Below are 21,813 nucleotides of genomic sequence, written 5' to 3'. Positions count from 1 at the left end.
CTCCGCTCATTCTCCTGACAGTAGAGCCTTCTCCGCTCATTCTCCTGACAGTAGAGCCTTCTCCGCTCATTCTCCTGACAGTAGAGCCTGCTCCACTCATTCTCCTGACAGTAGGGCCTGCTCCACTCATTCTCCTGACAGTAGAGCCTTCTCCGCTCATTCTCCTGACAGTAGAGCCTTCTCCGCTCATTCTCCTGACAGTAGAGCCTGCTCCACTCATTCTCCTGACAGTAGAGCCTGCTCCAGTCATTCTCCTGACAGTAGAGCCTTCTCCGCTCATTCTCCTGACAGTAGAGCCTTCTCCGCTCATTCTCCTGACAGTAGAGCCTTCTCCACTCATTCTCCTGACAGTAGAGCCTTCTCCGCTCATTCTCCTGACAGTAGAGCCTTCTCCGCTCATTCTCCTGACAGTAGGGCCTTCTCCGCTCATTCTCCTGACAGTAGAGCCTGCTCCACTCATTCTCCTGACAGTAGAGCCTGCTCCACTCATTCTCCTGACAGTAGAGCCTTCTCCGCTCATTCTCCTGACAGTAGAGCCTTCTCCGCTCATTCTCCTGACAGTAGAGCCTTCTCCACTCATTCTCCTGACAGTAGAGCCTTCTCCGCTCATTCTCCTGACAGTAGAGCCTTCTCCGCTCATTCTCCTGACAGTAGAGCCTTCTCCGCTCATTCTCCTGACAGTAGAGCCTTCTCCACTCATTCTCCTGACAGTAGGGCCTGCTCCACTCATTCTCCTGACAGTAGGGCCTGCTCCACTCATTCTCCCGACAGTAGAGCCTGCTCCACTCATTCTCCTGACAGTAGGGCCTGCTCCACCCATTTCCCTGACAGTAGAGCCTGCTCCACTCATTCTCCTGACAGTAGGGCCTGCTCCACTCATTCTCCTTACAGTAGGGCCTGCTCTGCTCATTCTCCTGACAGTAGGGCCTGCTCCACTCATTCTCCTGACAGTAGAGCCTGCTCCACTCATTCTCCTGACAGTAGGGCCTGCTCCACTCATTCTCCTGACAGTAGAGCCTGCTCCACTCATTCTCCTGACAGTAGGGCCTGCTCCCCTCATTCTCCTGACAGTAGGGCCTGCTCTGCTCATTCTCCTGACAGTAGGGCCTGCTCCACTCATTCTCCTTACAGTAGGGCCTGCTCTGCTCATTCTCCTGACAGTAGGGCCTTCTCCCCTTATTCTCCTGACAGTAGGGCCTGCTCCCCTTATTCTCCTGACAGTAGGGCCTGCTCCCCTTATTCTCCTGACAGTAGGGCCTGCTCCCCTTATTCTCCTGACAGTAGGGCCTGCTCCGCTCATTCTCCTGACAGTAGGGCCTGCTCTGCTCATTGTCCTTACAGTAGGGCCTGCTCTGCTCATTCTCCTTACAGTAGGGCCTGCTCTGCTCATTCTCCTTACAGTAGGGCCTGCTCTGCTCATTCTCCTTACAGTAGGGCCTGCTCTGCTCATTCTCCTTACAGTAGGGCCTGCTCTGCTCATTCTCCTGACAGTAGGGCCTGCTCTGCTCATTCTCCTTACAGTAGGGCCTGCTCTGCTCATTCTCCTTACAGTAGGGCCTGCTCTGCTCATTCTCCTTACAGTAGGGCCTGCTCTGCTCATTCTCCTTACAGTAGGGCCTGCTCTGCTCATTCTCCTTACAGTAGGGCCTGCTCTGCTCATTCTCCTTACAGTAGGGCCTGCTCTGCTCATTCTCCTTACAGTAGGGCCTGCTCTGCTCATTCTCCTTACAGTAGGGCCTGCTCTGCTCATTCTCCTGACAGTAGGGCCTGCTCTGCTCATTCTCCTTACAGTAGGGCCTGTTCTGCTCATTCTCCTTACAGTAGGGCCCTGCTCTGCTCATTCTCCCGACAGTTCTCCGCTCATTCTCTGACAGTAGGGCCTGCTCTGCTCATTCTCCTTACAGTAGGGCCTGCTCCGCTCATTCTCCCGACAGTAGGGCCTTCTCCGCTCATTCGTCTGACAGTAGGGCCTGCTCCACTCATTCTCCTGACAGTATGGCCTGCTCCGCTCATTCTCCTGACAGTATGGCCAGCTCCGCTCATTCTCCCGACAGTAGGACCTGCTCCGCTCATTCTCCTGACAGTATGGCCTACTCCGCTCATTCTCCCGACAGTAGGGCCTGCTCTGCTCATTCTCCTGACAGTAGGGCCTGCTCCGCTCATTCTCCTGACAGTAGGGCCCGGTCATTCTCCTGACAGTAGGGCCTGCTCCGGTCATTCTCCTGACAGTAGGGCCTGCTCCGGTCATTCTCCCGACATTGGAATGTGCAGTGCCCAGTTGATAATCACCCTGATAATTGCCTCGAAACTGAAACCTAAACTATAGTGAAACATATACCACAGATATAACAACATATTAAATAAATGAAGTAAAGTATGATGGGGGAGAATGGCTGAGTTGATGAGCGAGGGGAAGCGAAAGATGCACAACTGTGTAATCACCGACTGTGAACGAAGAACAGGGCGGGCCATTCTATTGTATGGATCTATTCTAATTATAATCTCAAAATGGTAGGAACCCTATATCAGTCCATCAAATCCAAGCAATTGTATCAGTCTACTCTGGCCTACTTGAAGTACACAGTGAGAGTGTGTACTACAATGGGAAGAAAACAAACACAAATAGATGTACATGGTGCGTTAGCACAGTTACAAGATCTGAATGAAAACGACTTAGATGGCGGGAAAGAAATGAATCATGAAATCTCGGATTCTTCTGATTCTGAGCCTCAGCCTGAACCTACTCCTCCGAGGCCGAAGTGCAAAAGAAGACAAGAACAGTGCTCACTGAGCAAGCTGGTGACAATGCTACGGGCTGATTATCAGCACCAAATGTCATCACTGAGAGAGTAGGCCATACATCTCAAGCCAAAAATAACATCAGCAACGCACTCACCAGCTTTCGTGATTTATGTGACATGGACATCAGGGACTGTACTGGGGATGAGACTCACAGGAATTCAGGAGACACTGCCTGGGATCGGTCTGTTGATGAGATGGAAGAGTTCATTTTAATCCTGCATGCCCGTATAGCATTCTGTGGAAAGAGCATGTATACGGAGAGATAATGGTTAGACATGTATATGATACTGTTCTTGGGGGAAACCATGTCACAGGATGCTTGGAAACAGACAAATTCATCATGGTGTCCTACACCTGGAAACAGACAAATTCACCATGGTATCTGATGCTTGGAAACAGACAAATTCATCATGGTGTCCTACACCTGGAAACAGACAAATTCACCATGGTATCTGATGCTTGGAAACAGACAAATTCACCTTGGTGTGCTACACCTGGAAACAGACAATTTCACCATGGTATCTGATGCTTGGAAACAGACAAATTCACCATGATGTCATACACCTGGAAACAGAAAAATTCACCATGATATCTGATATAATAATCACAGTGGTTGTCGAGGGTGCAGCATGTCAGCACCTCAGGAGTAAATGTCAGTTGGCTTTTCATAGCCGATCATTAATAGTATCTCTTACTACACATGGAAACGGGCAGGTTCACCATGGAGTCATAGACCTGGAAACAGACAAATTCACCATGGTGTCATAGACCTGTAAACAGACAAATTCACCATGGTGTCCAAGACATGGAAAAAGACAAAATCACCATGGTGTCCAAGACATGGAAAAAGACAAATTCACCATGGTGTCCAAGACATGGAAAAAGACCAAATCACCATGGTGTGTGATGTTGGAAAACAGATAAATTCATAACGGTGTCAGATGCCTAGAAACAGACAAACTCACCATGATGTCCTACACCTGGAAACAGACAAACTCACCATGATGTCCTACACCTGGAAACAGACAAACTCACCATGATGTCCTACACCTGGAAACAGACAAACTCACCATGATGCTCTACACCTGGAAACAGACAAATTCACAACCGTGTCTGACACATGGAAACAGTCTAATTTACCATGTTGTCTGACACCAGGAAACAGACATTTTCACCATGGTGGCCGACGTTTGGAAGATGTTTGAACAAAACAACATTGTGTGTAACAAGCAAGGAAAGAACATCACTGTTGATGAACATTGTTTCCAACAAAAGCTGGTTGTGGCTGAGCCAGTGTCGGAGAATATGGTGATGAGGCTTGTGGAACCTTGCTTTGGTAAGGGGAGATATGTCACTATGGACAATTTCTAACTTAACTGTCATTGGCGGACATGTATCTTGCAAATTAAAAAAGGTCTGGCTGGCACCATGAACAAAGCGGGTCGGGAGCACCCTCCCTTTGTGCAAAATAGGGTATCTGCACGAAAAATGCAAGTCAAAAAACAACGTTTATGTCATGCTCACCGTTCAACTGACAGTAGCCATCGATGGGGACACAATAACAAAAACAGGACAGTAAAAGCCTGAAAAGATGCCTAAAGACTGGCCACATGTAGAGGAATCCATAGAGACCGCGAACTGGGTCCTAAGGTTTTGTATGGTGGTTAGGCTTTCAATGGAAAAACAGCCTTTCATAATAATAGTACTTCCTGGTTGGATTTTCCTCGGGTTGTCGCCTGCCATATCAGTTATATTATACCCATAGACATTATTTTAACAGTAATGGAATATTTAGAGTGTTTTCGATCCAAACATACTAATTATATGTGTATCCTATCTTCTGGGCCTGAATAGCAGGCAGTTTAATTTGGGCACACTTTTCATCCAAAATTCCGAAATGCTGCCCACCACCCTAGTGAAATTAAACTCCTGCCATTTAAAATTCCCAGTTTTAGGTCAGTTAGGATCAACACCTTATTTTAAGAATGTGAAATGTCAGAATAAGAGTAGAGAGAATGATTGATTTCAGCTTTTATTTATTTCATCACATCACATTTCATTTACATTTACAATTAGTATTTGGTAGCATTGCCTTTAAATTGTTTAACTTGGGTCAAACGTTTCAGAGAGCCTTTCACAAGCTTCCCACAATACGTTTTGGCCCATTCCTCTTGACAGAGCTGGTGTAACTGAATCAGAATTGTAGGCCTCCTTGCTCGCACACACTTTTTCAGTTCTTCCCACAAATCTTCGATAGGATTGAGGTCAGGGCTTTGTGATGTCCATTCCAATGTCTTGACCTTTTTGTCCTTAAGCCCTTTTTGCCACAACTTTGGAAGTATGCTTGGGGTCATTGTCCATTTGGAAGACCAATTGCGACCAAGCTTTAACTTCCTGACTGATGTCCTGAGATGTTGCGTCAATATATCCACATAATTTTCCTGCCTCATGATGCCCTCTATGTTGTGAAGTGCACCAGTCTCTCCTGCAGCAAATCCCCACCACAACATGATGCTGCCACCCCTGTGCTTCATGGTTGGGATGGTATTCTTCAGCTTGCAAGCCTCCCCCTTTTCCCTCCAAACAGTTATATATATTTTTTATCAGACCAGAGGACATTTCTCAGAGAAGAACAATCTTTGTCCCCATGTGCAGTTGTAAACCGTAGTCTGGCTATTATATAGTGGTTTTGGAGCAGTGGCTTCTTCCTTACTGATCGGCCTTTCAGGTTATTTCAAAACGACAGAAATCCCATAATTACAATTCCTCAAACATACAAGTATTTCACATAATTTTAAATATACACTTCTTGTTAATCCCACCACAGTGTCCGATTTCAAATAGGCTTCACGGCGAAAGCACCACAGTCGATTATGTTAGGTCAGAGCCAAGTCGCAGAAAAACACAGCCATTTTTCCAGCCAAAGTGAAGAGTCACAAAAATCAGAAATGATTTTGATGATCTTCATCAGATGACACTCATAGGACTTCATGTTACACAATACATATACAGTGGGGAGAACAAGTATTTGATACACTGACGATTTTGCAGATTTTCCCACTTACAAAGCATGTAGAGGTCTGTAATTTTTATCATAAGTACACTTCAACTGTGAGAGAAGGAATCTAAAACAAACATCCAGAAAATCACATTATATGATTTTTAAGTAATTCATCTGCATTTTATTGCATGACATCAGTATTTGATCACCTACCAACCAGTAAGAATTCCGGCTTTCACAGACCTGTTGGTTTTTCATTGAGAACCCCGCTTGTTCTGCACTCATTACCTGTATTAACTGCACCTGTTTTAACTCGTTACCTGTATAAAAGACACCTGTCCACACACTCAATCAAACAGACTCCAACCTCTCCACAATGGCCAAGACCAGAGAGTTGTGTAAGGTCATCAGGGATACAATTGTTGACCTTCACAAGGCTGGGATGGGCTACAGGAGAATAGGCAAGCAGCTTGGTGAGAAGGCAACAACTGTCGGTGCAATTATTAGAAAATGGAGGAAGTTCAAGATGAAGGTCAATCACCCTGTAACGGCGTTCGTCTGTTGAAGGAAGAGAGTCGGACCGAAATGCAGCGTGTTTGTTACTCATGATCTTTAATGAACGAAAACGAAACGATACATGAAATAACTCAATACAAAAACAACAAACGGAACGAGAAACCTATTACAGCCTATCTGGTGAACACTACACAGAGACAGGAACAATCACCCACGAAATACAAAGCGAAACTCAGGCTCCCTAAATACGGTTCCCAATCAGAGACAACGAGAATCACCTGACTCTGATTGAGAATCGCCTCAGGCAGCCAAGCCTATACAACACCCCTATTCAGCCGCGATCCCAAATACTGCAAACCCCAATACGAAAAACATATAAACCCATGTCACACCCTGGCCTACCCAAACATATAACAAAAACACAAAATACAATGACCAAGGCGTGACACACCCTCAGTCTGGGGCTCCATGCAAGATCTCACCTTGTGGGGCATCAATGATCATGAGGAAGGTGAGGGTCAGCCCAGAACTACACTGCAGGACCTGGTCAGTGACCTGAAGAGAGCTGGGACCATAGTCTCAAAGAAAACCATTAGTAACACATTACGCCTCTGACCGTTCCCTCAATTGTCTTTGCCAAGGTAAATTTCATAGCGACCATTTTACAGTTCCTACGACTTCCACAGGATGTCACCAGTGTTTGGAATTGGGTTGAAGTTAATCATTGATGAAACGAATAAGAGGCACATCCTGGAACAACGTTACACTGTTGATAGTTATGCAAGAGGGAAAATGGTGCATGTTTTGTTTACTTGCTCTAGTGAATTGCCCTGTCTACAATTTGATCGATTATTAACATTTAAAAATACCTAAAGTTGTATTTCAAAAGTAGTTTGAAATATTTTGGCAAAGTTTATAGGCAACTTTTGTAACGTTTTGTAGTGATGTTGTGTTTTGGAAAGCTGTTTTTTTCCAGATCAAACCTGCTTTATAGATGGACATTTTGGGTATACATGGACGGAATTAATCGGAAAAAAAGACCAATTGTGATGTTTATGGGGGATATTGGAGTGCCAACAAAGAAGCTCGTCAAAGGTAATGCATGTTTTATATTTTATTTCAGCATTTTCTGTAGCGCCTGCTACGCTAGTTCTTTTGTTTACAACTGGTTCAGGTGGGTGCATGCTATCAGATAATAGCTTCTCATGCTTTCGCCAAAAAGCATTTAAAAAATATGACATGTTGGCTGGATTCACAACGAGTGTAGCTTTAATTGAGTACCCTGGATGTGTGATTTAATGAAAGTTTGACTTTTATAGCGTTTTATTTGAATTTGGCGCTCTGCATTTCCCGAGGCTATTGGCCACTTGAGACGCTAGCGTCTCACTATCCCCAAGAGGTTGCAACAGCTGTGTCAGATTTCACAAAAGCTATACGGAAAAAGCCAACCATGCAATAATCAGAGCCCAAACAAGCCATATTGTGCAGTCAACAGAAGTCAGAAATAACATAAAAAATATTCACTTACCTTTGATGATCTTCATCAGATTACACTCCCATGTTTGTTTTGTTTGATAAAGGCCATCATTTATGTGCAAATTCCTCCTTGTTGTTAGCGCGATCAGCCCAGTGATCCAACTTCATGACGCACGAGCAGAGAAAAGTCCAAAAGTTCCGTTATAGTCCGTAGAAACATGTCAAACGAAGTATAGAATCAATCTTTAGGATGTTTTTAACATTAATCTTCGCTAATGTTCCAACCGGAGAATTCCTTTGTCTGTAGAATTGCGATGGAACAGAGCTCGCTCTCACGTGAACGAGCATCACGAGATCAAGGCATTCTGGAAGACCTCTGACTCATTCCCCTCTCATTCGCCCCCACCTCACAGTAGACGCATCAAACAAGGTTCTAAAGACTGTTGACATCTAGTGGAAGCCTTAGGAAGTGAAATATGACCAATATCCCACTGTATCTTCAATTGGCAATGAGTTGAAAAACAACCAACCTCAGATTTCCCACTTCCTGGTGGATTTTTTCTCAGGTTTTTGCCTGCCATGTAAGTACTGTTATACTCACAAATATCATTCAAACAGTTTCCACAACATGCTTTACTTGGCTGCAATGCACACATGTTGTACAAGCAGTGTTTGAACAACACCATTCCCAGGAGAGACTTCATCATGAGTCTGGCATACGGCTATGGGACAGACATATGAGGGTCAAGGCAGCAGCGGATATTCCATGCGAGCCTTTGCACGAGACAAATGACTCACATTTCCCAGAGAGATGAGAATGCCAGGTGGCCAGATGCACAAAGAACAGAACTCAAGACACCTGTGTTACCTGCAAGCAACGTGTTTGTGGGAAGTGTGTCAAGCAAGTGAAAGTGGCAAAGATTTGTGTCGACTGTCAGGACAAGGGATAACCGCCAAATTAAATTCCACTGATGCCATTGTGTGAAGCACGCCATGTAAGCACAAGATGACAATAATTGACTAATTTGGACTTATATTCATTATAATGCCATTATTGCTTTTGTGAAGACTTTCACACGTAGCACTTATAATGATGTTTTGGCTACTGTTTTCATCATTTGACCGCAAATTTTGCTGACCATGCGTCTTTGTAGTTGGGTATTTTTTAATTTACTTTTTAATCTGTATAAAGCATATGGTTTCTGTTTCATAGTTATAACAAAGACACTCCACAAGTAAAATGTTTGTGTATTTTTACATATATCCTACAGTAACATAAATGATTGAAAATGCTATTTTATTTGAAATGGAAGAAAAAATTGTATTCTAATGTTATCTAACACCTTCATGAACACAACCAAATTATTATTTTAGGCAGTAGCATTTATGAAATGTATTAATTACACTCTTAGAATGTTGCAGTCAGAATGACTGCTCGTTAGCTTGAAGGGTGGACACTCGAGGCTCAGTGGTTCTAATGTGGCCATACTCGTGCATAGTTTAATTTGCTGTTATAATTTACATAAAGATGTGGAAGTCTTATGTTTCCCCAAGGAACAGCCTTCAAGTAAATGGGAACAATACTAACAGCACTCTGCCCAATCATCACATTATCACCATCTCTTCATCAGAAATGACCTTAACAACCTTTTAGAGGATGTCGAATTGAATGCTAATTAGTCCTGCTGTGATTGGTGAGCAGCCAAATGCCATATTTTTCCTTTTAGCTCAGGATGATCGGTTTGGTCTCTAATAGCATCTCTCTGTCCATTTCAGCTTAAAGATCAGAGACTAGAAAAATAAAGTCTAACATTTCGAATTTTCTCAATGAGTGATATATTTGCTCCTTGGCAGTCTGTCTGAAAATGTCCAAAGCTTGGTTTAAGAAAGGTTTCAATTCAGTAGCAACAAGGGAAGGAACCTTCAGACATGTCTAAAAAGCAACATTATTAGGTATCTGAACTCCGCTGGGAAAAAGTCCTGGCCCACAACTAAAAAACAAATACTGTTTATTTTTATTATACCCCATGACAATATGTTGGGTAGGATTTCACAATCCAAACTCCTTTCATATTCTCAGTGCTAAACTGGGGCCCATTGGTGGAGGAAACTTGGATCCTCTCTCTCTCTCTCTCTCTCTCTCTCTCTCTCTCTCTCTCTCTCTCTCTCTCTCTCTCTCTCTCTCTCTCTCTCTCTCTCTCTCTCTCTCTCTCTCTCTCTCTATTATAATGATAATAATAACGGCGCCGGAGCGGATGGCTCCTAACCAACTGTGCTATTTTGTTTTTTCATATTGTTTGTAACAATATTTTAAACTTATTTTGTACATAATGTTGCTGCTCCCGTCTCCTATGATCGAAAATAGCTTCTGGACATCAGAACAGCGATTGCTCACCTTGCACTGGACTAAGATGTTTTCTTTAACGAGTTTGACACGAAGGATATGCTGCTTTCTCGAAACCAGGCTCATACCCTGTCATTTGGGTGAAGAAAAGACAGAGAAAATGGGGGAGGAGGTCGGGCTACTTTCGGAGAATTCGTACTATTGGCCACAATGTGACACAATGGCCACAATGTGCAGAATCACTGGAAAATAAAATTGATGATCTACGATTAAGAATATCCTACCAATGGGACATTTAAAAAGTGTAATACAGTGCCTTGCGAAAGTATTCGGCCCCCTTGAACTTTGCGACCTTTTGCCACATTTCAGGCTTCAAACATAAAGATATAAAACTGTATTTGTTTGTGAAGAATCAACAACAAGTGGGACACAATCATGAAGTGGAATGACATTTATTGGATATTTCAAACTTTTTTAACAAATCAAAAACTGAAAAATTGGGCGTGCAAAATTATTCAGCTCCCTTAAGTTAATAATTTGTAGCGCCACCTTTTGCTGCGATTACAGCTGTAAGTCACTTGGGGTAAGTCTCTATCAGTTTTGCACATTGAGAGATTTAATTTTTTTCCATTCCTCCTTGCAAAACAGCTCGAGCTCAGTGAGGTTGGATGGAGAGCATTTGTGAACAGCAGTTTTCAGTTCTGGATATGTTTATTTTTGAACCATTCCATTGTAGATTTTGCTTTATGTTTTGGATCATTGTCTTGTTGGAAGACAAATCTCCGTCCAAGTCTCAGGTCTTTTGCAGACTCCATCAGGTTTTCGTCCAGAATGGTCCTGTATTTGGCTCCATCCATATTCCCATCAATTTTAACCATCTTCCCTGTCCCTGCTGAAGAAAAGCAGGCCCAAAGCATGATGCTGCCACCACCATGTTTGACAGTGGGGATGGTGTGTTCAGGATGGTGTGTTGCTTTTACGTCAAACATAACGTTTTGCATTGTTGCCAAAAAGTTCAATTTTGGTTTCATCTGACCAGAGCACCTTCTTCCACATGTTTGGTGTGTCTCCCAGGTGGCTTGTGGCAAACTTTAAACAACACTTTTTATGGATATCTTTAAGAAATGGCTTTCTTCTTGCCACTCTTCCATAAAGGCCAGATTTGTGCAATATACGGCTGATTGTTGTCCTATGGACAGAGTGTCCCACCTCAGCTGTAGATCTCTGCAGTTCATCCAGAGTGATCATGGGCCTCTTGGCTGCATCTCTGATCAGTCTTCTCCCTGTATGAGCTGAAAGTTTTGAGGGACGGCCAGGTCTTGGTAGATTTGCAGTGGTCTGATACTCCTTCCATTTCAATATTATCGCTTGCACAGTGCTCCTTGGGATGTTTAAAGCTTGGGAAATCTTTTTGTATCCAAATCCAGCTTTAAACTTCTTCACAACAGTATCTCTCACCTGCCTGGTGTGTTCCTTGTTCTTCATGATGCTCTCTGTGCATTTAACGGACCTCTGAGACTATCACAGTGCAGGTGCATTTATACGGAGACTTGATTACACACAGGTGGATTGTATTTATTATCATTTGTCATTTAGGTCAACATTGGATCATTCAGAGATCCTCACTGAACTTCTGGAGAGCGTTTGCTGCACTGAAAGTGAAGGGTCTGAATAATGTTGCACGCCCAATTTTTCAGTTTTTGATTTGTTAAAAAAGTTTGAAATATCCAATAAATGTCGTTCCACTTCATGATTGTGTTCCACTTGTTGTTGATTTTTCACAACAAAATGCAGTTTTATATCTTTATGTTTGAAGCATGAAATGTGGCAAAAGGTCCCAAAGTTCAAGGGGGCCGAATACTTTCGCAAGGCACTGTATCTTATGTTTCACTGAGTCATGGCTCATCGATGATACGGATACTATAGAGATGGCTGGGTATTCCAAGCATTGACAGGACAAAGAGGCTACGTCTTGTAAGACAAGGGGCGGGGGTGTGTGTCTATTTGTACATAACAGCTAGTGCGCAATTTCTAATATTAAAGAAGTCTTGAGGTATTGCTTGCCTGAGGTAGAGTATTTCATGATAAGCTGTAGACCTCTATCTACCAAGAGAGTTCTCACCTATATTATTCATAGCTGTCTATTTACCACCACAAACCGATACTGCCACTAAGACCGCACTCAACAAGCTGTATAAGGCCATAAGCAAACAAGAAAATGCTCATCCAGAGGTGGCACTCCTAGCCTCTCTAGGGTACGTGGGACGGTAGCGTCCCACCTGACCAACATCCAGTGAAATTGCAGAGTACCAAATACAAAAACAGAAATACTGATTATAAAAGTTCAGAAGACATACAAGTGTTATACATAGGTTTAAAGAGTAACTTCTTGTGAATCCAACCACGGTGTCAGATTTCAAAAAGTCTTTAAGGTGAAAGCATATCATGCGATTATTTGAGAACATCGCCCAGCAGACAAATCATTACAAACAGTAACCAGCCAAGTAGAAAGAGTTAACCCACTGTTCCTAGGCCGTCATTGAAAACTTGCCTAAAAAAAAGGTAAAATAAAAAAAGGCGCGCTCTCGGGATTGCGCATGAAATAGCTCTGACACTGTAGGGTCCACTCATTCATACTGGTCTTACTTCCTCATTTTTCAGAATACAAGCCTGAAACATTTCTTAAAGACTGTTGACATCTAGTGGAAGGCATAGGTACTGCAATGTGAGTCCTAAGTCAATGGATACTGTAATGGCATTGAATAGAAAACTACAAAAATAGAAAATAAATCCTACATCCTGGTTGTATTTTTCTCAGGTTTTCGTCTGCCAAATCAGTTCTATTACACTCACAGACATTATTTTAACAGTTTTGGAAACGGAGTGTTAGAGTGTTTTCTATCCAAATCTACCAATTATATGGATATCCTAGCTTCTGGGCCTGAGTAGCACGTCAGTTTACTTTGGGCACGCTTTTCATCCGGAGGTGAAAATAGTGCCCCCTACCCTAGAGAAACTAGAGGCAGGGGACTTTAATGCAGGCAAACATAATCCTCTTACAGCTACCCCCCTACTTTTTTAAATTTCCGCCTGAAGACATACCCAAATCAAACTGCTAAATGGCATATATATATATATATATATATAAACTGCCTGTAGCTCAGGCCCAGAACCAAGGATATGCATATTCTCGGTATCATTTGAAAGGAAACACTCTGAATGTAGGAGAATATAACACCATAGATCTGGTAGAAGACAATACAAGGAAATAAACATACGTTTTCTGTTTTTATTGTTGCTGCATCATCTTTCAACTGAACAAGAACATCCAAACATGCAGATAGGGTGATGGGGATAATTTCAGTGAAAAAAATAAACGAGTAACAGTACTTGTGCAAAGTTTCAGAATGATAACTTCCAAAATGAGTGTGCTACATGACATTTATCATGAAGTCACCCAGGTGTCCCACACAAGTAACCCAAATGTACCCAAGTGGCCAAATTGGTGAAGTTATACATTTTGAATGGAATAACTATATACAAAATACCAAAAGGGTATTCTTACACACCCCCCCAAAAAATGGAGAAAAAACATTAAAAATAAATAAATACACATTTACAAAATAAAACTTTCAATATTTGGAAGACCTTCAGTCGTCTACACTATATTGTGCTGCAGATGCCAGGTGCCATAGCAGTCTCTTTCTGCTGGAAAGCAGAGGGTCACCAAGCATGTGGTGCAGGTGACTTCATTTTGCAAAGAACACACCGACGCCTCCATGCTGTGCCCTTTTGGCCATGAGGCACATCCATGCCTGCAGAAATACATTTGGGCAGATGAACACCACTTGTGGCAGGAGCTGGATGAACCAGCTTCAGTGGGGGATGGAAACCTTGGCCATGGGGGCTGCCATTCGGAGTCATTGTCACTGTGACAGAAAATGTTCAGTTAGAATAGTTTCACATATGAGCCCTGTATCAACAGGTGTAATAAACATATATATATAGAGTACAGGGAACATAAGGTTGAATATATTATTATAGACCTGCTAGATCTACTGTCTCATTTATATTATGACATTTCAGCTAGATCTACTGTCTCTATTATATTATGACAGACCAGCTAGATCTACTGTCTTTATTATACTACAACAGACCAGCTGTATCTACTGTCTCCATTTCACTTTGGCCATTGTTGTGGGCCTGCCCTCCCCTCAACAGCCTCAAATAATATATTTTTTAATTAATTTCAAACAACGACATTAGCATGAGAGGAACTTACCAGTCCAAAATGATGTCCTCTCTGTTCAAAAAATATTCCTCCATTTAGGATTCGCTAAATGAATCATCCTCGATCAATTTCTTCTAAAATTGTGTGTACATCTGTATATCTAGACTTAGATTTAGCTTTCCATGACTTAGTCGCCATACTGATTAATATATAAACAGCTGAATATGCGCTTTCCCAAAACAATGCTGTGCCCAACATGCGCCTCCTTCCGGTATGAATCGTCAATGGCGAATGAACCTCTTTATGCGGGGGTTTACTCCATGGGTTGGTCTTCCAACACATAAACATTACATATTGTAGTTTACCTCAGCTCATTGGCTATCTAACCAGCTAGATTTGAAGACGATCAGTGGTCATTGGGTTAAAATACAGTCAATCAACGAAACAGAGGTCATATCATTGGTGCACAATGATGTCATTACTTGTTGTCTTCAAATCGGTTTCTTTCAGTCAATACGTCCCGCGAAATGACCCATCACGTTTGGTTGTGTTACAAACCAGTTGATTGTGTGTGTATTTACCTCAAATGTGTCGTCGAAAATGGAATGAGACGGAATTCACGACACAAGCGGTTCACAAAGTGTTTCGTGTTAGGCTATAAAAATGGATTTTATCAAACAAAATACCATTCATTGTGTAACATGAGCATTGGGATTGCAAACAAAGGAAGATCGTCAAAGGTAAACCATTTATTTTATTGCAGTTTGTGATTTTGTTACGCCTGTGCTGGTTGAAATAGTTGTTTTTTATGGGGCTCTATCCTCAGATAATTGCATCGTATTCTTTCGCAGTAAATCCTTTTTTAAATCTGACAACGCAGTTGGATTAGCAAGATTCTAGGCTTTCGAAACATGTGAGACACTTGTATTTTCCTGAATATTTAATATGACTATTTATGTAGCGATCACCGTATGTTGTCGAATTTCATCCCGCTACCGGGTTCTGTGCGCAGAGGTTAAATCTGTTTTACCAAATTTCTAAAAGCATGTCACATGTGCAACCAGAGGGTAGAACACTCTAGACCACCTTTACTCCATACACAGAGACACATCAAAAGTTCTCACATGCCCTCCATTTGGCAAATTTGACCATAATTCTTTCCTAAATGATTCCTGCTTACAAGCAAAAACTAAAGCAGGGTATACCAGTGACTCGCTCAATACAGAAGTTGTCAGAAGATGCGGAAGCTACGCTACAGGACAGTTTTGCACAGACTGGAATATTTTCTGGGATTCATCCAATGGCATTGAGGAGTATACCACCTCAGTCATTGGCTTCATCAATAAGTGCATCGATGATGTCGTTCCCACGGTGACCGTACGTACATATCCCAACCAGAAGCCATGGATTACAGGGAACATCCGCACCGAGCTAAAGGCTAGAGCTACTGCTTTAGGAGCGGGACAATAATTCAGAGGCTTATAAGAAATCCTGTATGCCCTCAGATGAACCATCAAACAGGCAAAGCGTCAATACAGGAATAAGATTTAAACCTACTACACCGGCTCTGATGCATGTCGGATGTGGCAGGGCTTGAAAGTTATTACAGACTACAAAGGGAATCCCGTCCGCGAGCGGTCCAGTGACAGGATCCTACCAGATGAGCTACATGCCTTTTATGCTCGCTTCGTGGCTAGCAACACTGAAAGCAAGCAAGCTAGCAACACAAAACAAAATAATTAGCATAGCCGGCACTACACAAAACACAGAAATAAAATATAAAACATTCATTACCTTCACTGAAGCATGCATGAGAGCACCAGCCATTCCGGACAAAAGTGTTAACATGCTCTCGGTGGCCTATGTGAGTAAGACATTTAACCTCTTAAGCGCACCCGACACGCAGGCGTGCCATCTAGCCATATGGAAATGCAAATGCCCTACGCTAAATGCTAATAGCACTCGTTAAAACTCAAACGTTCATTAAAACACACATGCAGGGTACTGAATTAAAGCTACACTCGTTGTGAATCCAGCCAACAAGTCAGTTTTTTTAAATGCTTTTCGGCAAAAGCATGAGAAGCTATTATCTGATAGCATGCAACACCCCGAAATACCTGAAATAAAATAATTAGCATAGCCGGCACTACACAAAACGCAGAAATAAAATATAAAACATTCATTACCTTCGACGAGCTTCTTTGTTGGCACTCCTAGATGTCCCATAAACATAACTTTTGGGTCTTTTTTTCCCGATTAAATCGGTCCATATATACCCTAAATATCGATCTATGAAAAGTGTGTGATTCAGGAAAAAACACCATTTTAAAACGCAACGTCATTTTTTAAAATGAAAAAGGTCGACGATAAACTTTCACAAAACACTTCGAAATACTTTGGTAATCCAACTTTAGGTATTAGTAAACGTTAATAATCTATTAAATTGATCACGGGGCGATGTGTATTGAATAGCTACACGTCTTCAAATCATGTTCGGAAATTTCTCCTCCAAAACATCCTGTCGGAGACCGGAAGGAATGGGCTCTCTCTTACTCGTTTGACCAAGAAACAAAGCCAAGGCAATTGACAAGACTGGCGACATTGTGTGGAAACTGTAGGACTTGCAATCTCAGCCCCATGTAATTTGCTTTCCCAAAGACAATACATTCAAGTGGCGGATTGATATTTTTTCCAGATTTTGGTGATCAGTTTTTCTTCCGCTTTTCGATGAAACACACGTTCTGTTATAGTCACAGCCGTGATTTAACCAGTTTTAGAAACGTCAGAGTGTTTTCTATCCACACATACTAATCATATGCATATACTATATTCCTGGCATGAGTAGCAGGACGCAGAAATGTTGCGCGATTTTTAACAGAATGTTTGAAAAATTAGGGGGTAGGCTTAACAGGTTTTAGTTAAACAGGTCAACATTCACAAAGCCGCGGAGCCAGATCGATTACCAAGACGTGTACTCAAAGCATGCACGGAGCTGGCAAGTGTCTTCACTGATATTTTCAACCTCTCCCTGACCGAGTCTGTAATACCTACGTGTTTCAAGCAGGTCACCATAGTCCCTGTGCCCAAGGAAGTGAAAGTAACCCGCCTAAATTATTACCGCCCCCTAGCACTCACGTTGGTAGCCATGAAACAGCATCATCCCAGAAACCCTAGTCCCACTCCAATTTGCATACCGCTCCAACATATCCACAGATGATGCCCTTTCCCACCGGGACAAAAGGAATACCTACGTGAGAATGCTGTTCATTGACTACAGCTCAGCATTCAACACCATAGTGACCACAAAGCTCATCACTAAGCTAAGGACCATGGGACTAAACACCTTCCTCTGCAACTGGATCCTGGTCTTAGGTGGTAAGGGTAGGCAACAACATATCTGCCACGCTAATCCACAACACTGGAGCCCCTCAGGGGTGTGTACTTAGTCCCCTCCTGTACTCCCTGTTCACCTATGACTGCATGGCCAAACACGACTCCAACACCATCACTAAGTTTTCTGATGACACAACAGTAGGCCTGATCACTGACAACAAACAATGAGACAGCCTATAGGGAGGAGGTCAGAGACCTGGCAGTGTGGTGCCAGGACAAAAACTTCTCCCTCAATGTGAGGAAGACAAAGGTGCTGATCGTGGACTACAGGAAAAGGCAGGCCAAGACAGTTGTGAAGAGGGCACAACTTTTTCCCCCTCAGTAAACTGAAAAGATTTGGTATGGGTCCCCAGATCCTCAAAATGTTGTATAGCTGGTCCATCGAGAGTATCACTGCCTGGTATGGCAACTGGTCTGCATCTGACCTTAGGGTGCTACAGAGGTTAGTTGTAACTGTCGTCGTATGAAGGAAAAGAGGAGGACCAATGCGCAGCGTGGTAAGTGTCCATATTTAATAGAACAAACTAAACACGACAAAATACAAAAATAACAAAGTGAAGTAAAAAACTGAAACAGTTCCGTGTGGAACACACAGACACAGGAAACAATCACCCACAACTCAAAAGTGAAACCAGGCTACCTAAGTATGGTTCTCAATCAGGAACAACGACTGACAGCTGCCTCTGATTGAGAACCATAACAGGCCAAACACAGAAATCCCAAATCATAGAAAAAGGAACATAGACAACCCACCCAACTCACGCCTTGACCATACTAAAACAAAGACATAACAAAAGAACTAAGGTCAGAACGTGACAGTAGTGCGTACAGCCCAGTACATCACTGGGGCCAACCTTCCTACCATCCAGGACCAATATACTATGCGCTGTCAGAGGAAGGACCAAACAATTGTCCAAGACTCCTGTCAACAAAATCATAGACTGTTCTTTCTGCTACCGCACGGCAAGCGGTACCAGAGCACCAAGTCTAGGACCAAGAGGCTCCTTAACAGCTTCTACCCTCAAGCCATAAGACTGCTGAATAATTATGCCCCCCTTCCCCCTTTGTGTTTTACACTGCTGCTACTCGCTGTTTATTATCTATGCATAGTCACTTTAGCCCTACCTACATGTACAAAATAACTCAACTAACGTGTCCCCCCAGCACATTGACTCGATATTGTTATTGTTATTTTTTATTTTGTTACTTTTACTTGACTCTTTTTACTTTAGTTTATTTAGTCAATATTTTCTTAACTCTTTCTTGAACTGCATTTTTGGCTAAGGGGTGGTATGTAAGCATTTCACGGTTGTATTCGGAGCATGTGACAAAAAATCTTTGATTTGAAATCTCGCTCTCTCTCTCTCTCTCTGGCCTCTTTAAGACATGGCTCATATTTAAAACGTTATACTGCACTTCTGTTTGTTGGCACCACATAAGAAACATTTAAATAACATCTGGATGCCACTAACTCCTCTTCACTAGATCTTCTCTCTGTCATTGTACTCTCTACACGTGGTTCGTCCTGGTGGTGCAGTGAGCCACTGCCAACCGCATGCTACACCAGGATGAACTCCTCTGAACACACATATAAGTCCATTAAAAACACATATTCCTTGTTCTACTAAATGCATGTTGAAAAAGTCTATGTGTAGCCAAGTTCTTTGTGGGGAATCGTATGCTGTGGTCAGTTCATACAATACCAGTACCCAGCTCTGCAGGTTCTGAAACCAACTTGGCAGACACACTCCTGCCAATCCACCAACCTGGCAAACACCAGGTCACTGGGTGTGTGTGTCTTTGTGCCAGTCTGTTCCATAACGTGTGTGTGTGTGTGTCTTGGTGGTGCCAGCCCGTACATGACAGACACAGCAGGCATGGTGGAGTGGCACATTGGCATCAGTCCTGTCCCGATACCCAGGGTGCATTGGGCCACAGGTGGTAATGCGATTAGGGAAAGGAAAAGGGGGATTTGTTCAGAGGAACATCAAACACAGAGAGATCTATCCCTGTCTGAGGGAGGGAGGGATGGAGAGAGGGAGGGAGGGGTGGAGGGATGGAGAGAAGGGGGGGGGTGTAAGGCTAGTTTATAGGGGAGTGTCTTTCTGTATGTCACTCTCTTCTCCAGTGTGTGTGTGTGTGTGTGTGTGTGTGTGTGTGTGTGTGTGTGTGTGTGTGTGTGTGTGTGTGTGTGTGTGTGTGTGTGTGTGTGTGTGTGTGTGTGTGTGTGTGTGTGTGTGTGTGTGTGTGTGTGTGTGTGTGTGTGGCTGTAGGCCCAGATTAGCAGTGTCAGTACAGGGCTCCCTGTGAGGGTAATGATTGGGATTTAAAGGAGGAGAGCCTTGGGGAACAGTATCAACATTCTGTTCCACTGACACCAGCCATGTGTGACTGAAATATATTACTGTACTGTAGAAATGTGGACATTTGACTTTTTTTTACAATGTATACTCTCCATCAACTCAAATAGCCTCTTCCATCCTCAACCAGGCTGTGTGTGTGTGAGTGTGTACTGTCACAGGTCAGGTTGTAGTTGTAATGGAGAGCAGCGAGAGGAGGACCCCCTGTTGTGTCCTAGCTGTTTCTTTGATCTCTCAGCTGTGTGTGTGTTCTCTCTGCTCCACTGAATCAATAATGAAGTAGGTGTGTGTATTTCCTTCCTTCCTATACCTTTGTTGTTGACATCAGTTTGTAGCAAGTGCTGTTTTTTCCACTCCACCTTTCTCATCAGATCTGATGGAGAGGTGTGCCAGTGTGTTCATAGACCTGATGCCTCCGAACATTCAGAAGCTTCAATACCTCTGGTCTGTCTAACCAGCTCAATGTTGAGGCACAGCTATATCATATAATAATAATAATATATGCCATTTAGCAGACGCTTTTATCCAAAGCGACTTACAGTCATGTGTGCATACATTCTACGTATGGGTGGTCCCGGGGATCGAACCCACTACCCTGGCGTTACAAGCGCCATGCTCTACCAACTGAGCTACAGAAGGACCACGATATCAAACAACACACCAACGTGTGAGGAGAAAGTCTCAACTTCAATACTAACACACTACGGTACAGTTTGTGAGCAGAGCTTCATAGTACTGCAGTGGTTTTGCTCTCTTCTCTTTGGTTGTCTTGGCCTAAGAGTCTGTTCAAATGGTCAACTTACCACCGGAGTGATTCACAGGGAGCAAAAGAGATCGTTGCTCGGCTTGTTGTCCTGCGCTGACCCATCATTAGACAACCACGTCAAGCCAGACTGACAGGCACTCACGCACACATCAAGCTAGATCTGTGCAGGTTTTAATATATCAGAACCTTACTATTAATTGCAGGACATCTGTAACCCTTGGCCCAGCCAGGCGAGCAGGAGACACTTCAGCAGAAGTGTGTGTGTGTGTGTGTGTGTGTGTGTGTGTGTGTGTGTGTGTGTGTGTGTGTGTGTGTGTGTGTGTGTGTGTGTGTGTGTGTGTGTGTGTGTGTGTGTGTGTGTGTGTGTGTGTGTGTGTGTGTGTGTGTGTGTGTGTGTGTGTGTGTGTGTGTGTGTGTGTGTGTGAGTGTGTGAGAGTGTGAGAGAGAGATTTGTCCAGGGATATCTTTCTAACTGTCCAGTTGATTATAAAGGAATAAAATGAATCCTAAATGGAGACATCTACATCCACCAGACAAGGCTGTCCCATACATCATACATAAAGCTCCCCTGTCATGCATAGCTGTGGTTGGCTAATGACATAAGCCTACCATTGCTGCTCTAACCAGCATGAGAAACCTGTTGACCTCAGAAAGTCCGCACACACACACACACACTGGCACCTGGCAAGGGACCAGCATATAGAAGCTAGCATTATAGAGTCTTATAAGCATTACTTGAAACTACTTGAAACCTTCTTATGCTGAGTCACTTTGTTATAGTTGGAAAGTGATGAGCAAATACTCATTAGAGAGGAGGAGGATCTCTCTCTGTCTGTGTTTCTCTCTCTGTCTGTCTGTCTCTATTTCTCTGACTTTCTTTCTGTCAATCTCAATCTCTCTCTGGCTCTCTCTGGGGGGTGTCAG

Source organism: Oncorhynchus gorbuscha, linkage group LG05, assembly GCF_021184085.1.
Source record: "Oncorhynchus gorbuscha isolate QuinsamMale2020 ecotype Even-year linkage group LG05, OgorEven_v1.0, whole genome shotgun sequence".
NCBI lineage: Eukaryota > Metazoa > Chordata > Actinopteri > Salmoniformes > Salmonidae > Oncorhynchus > Oncorhynchus gorbuscha.
This window is presented reverse-complemented; position numbering follows the sequence as displayed.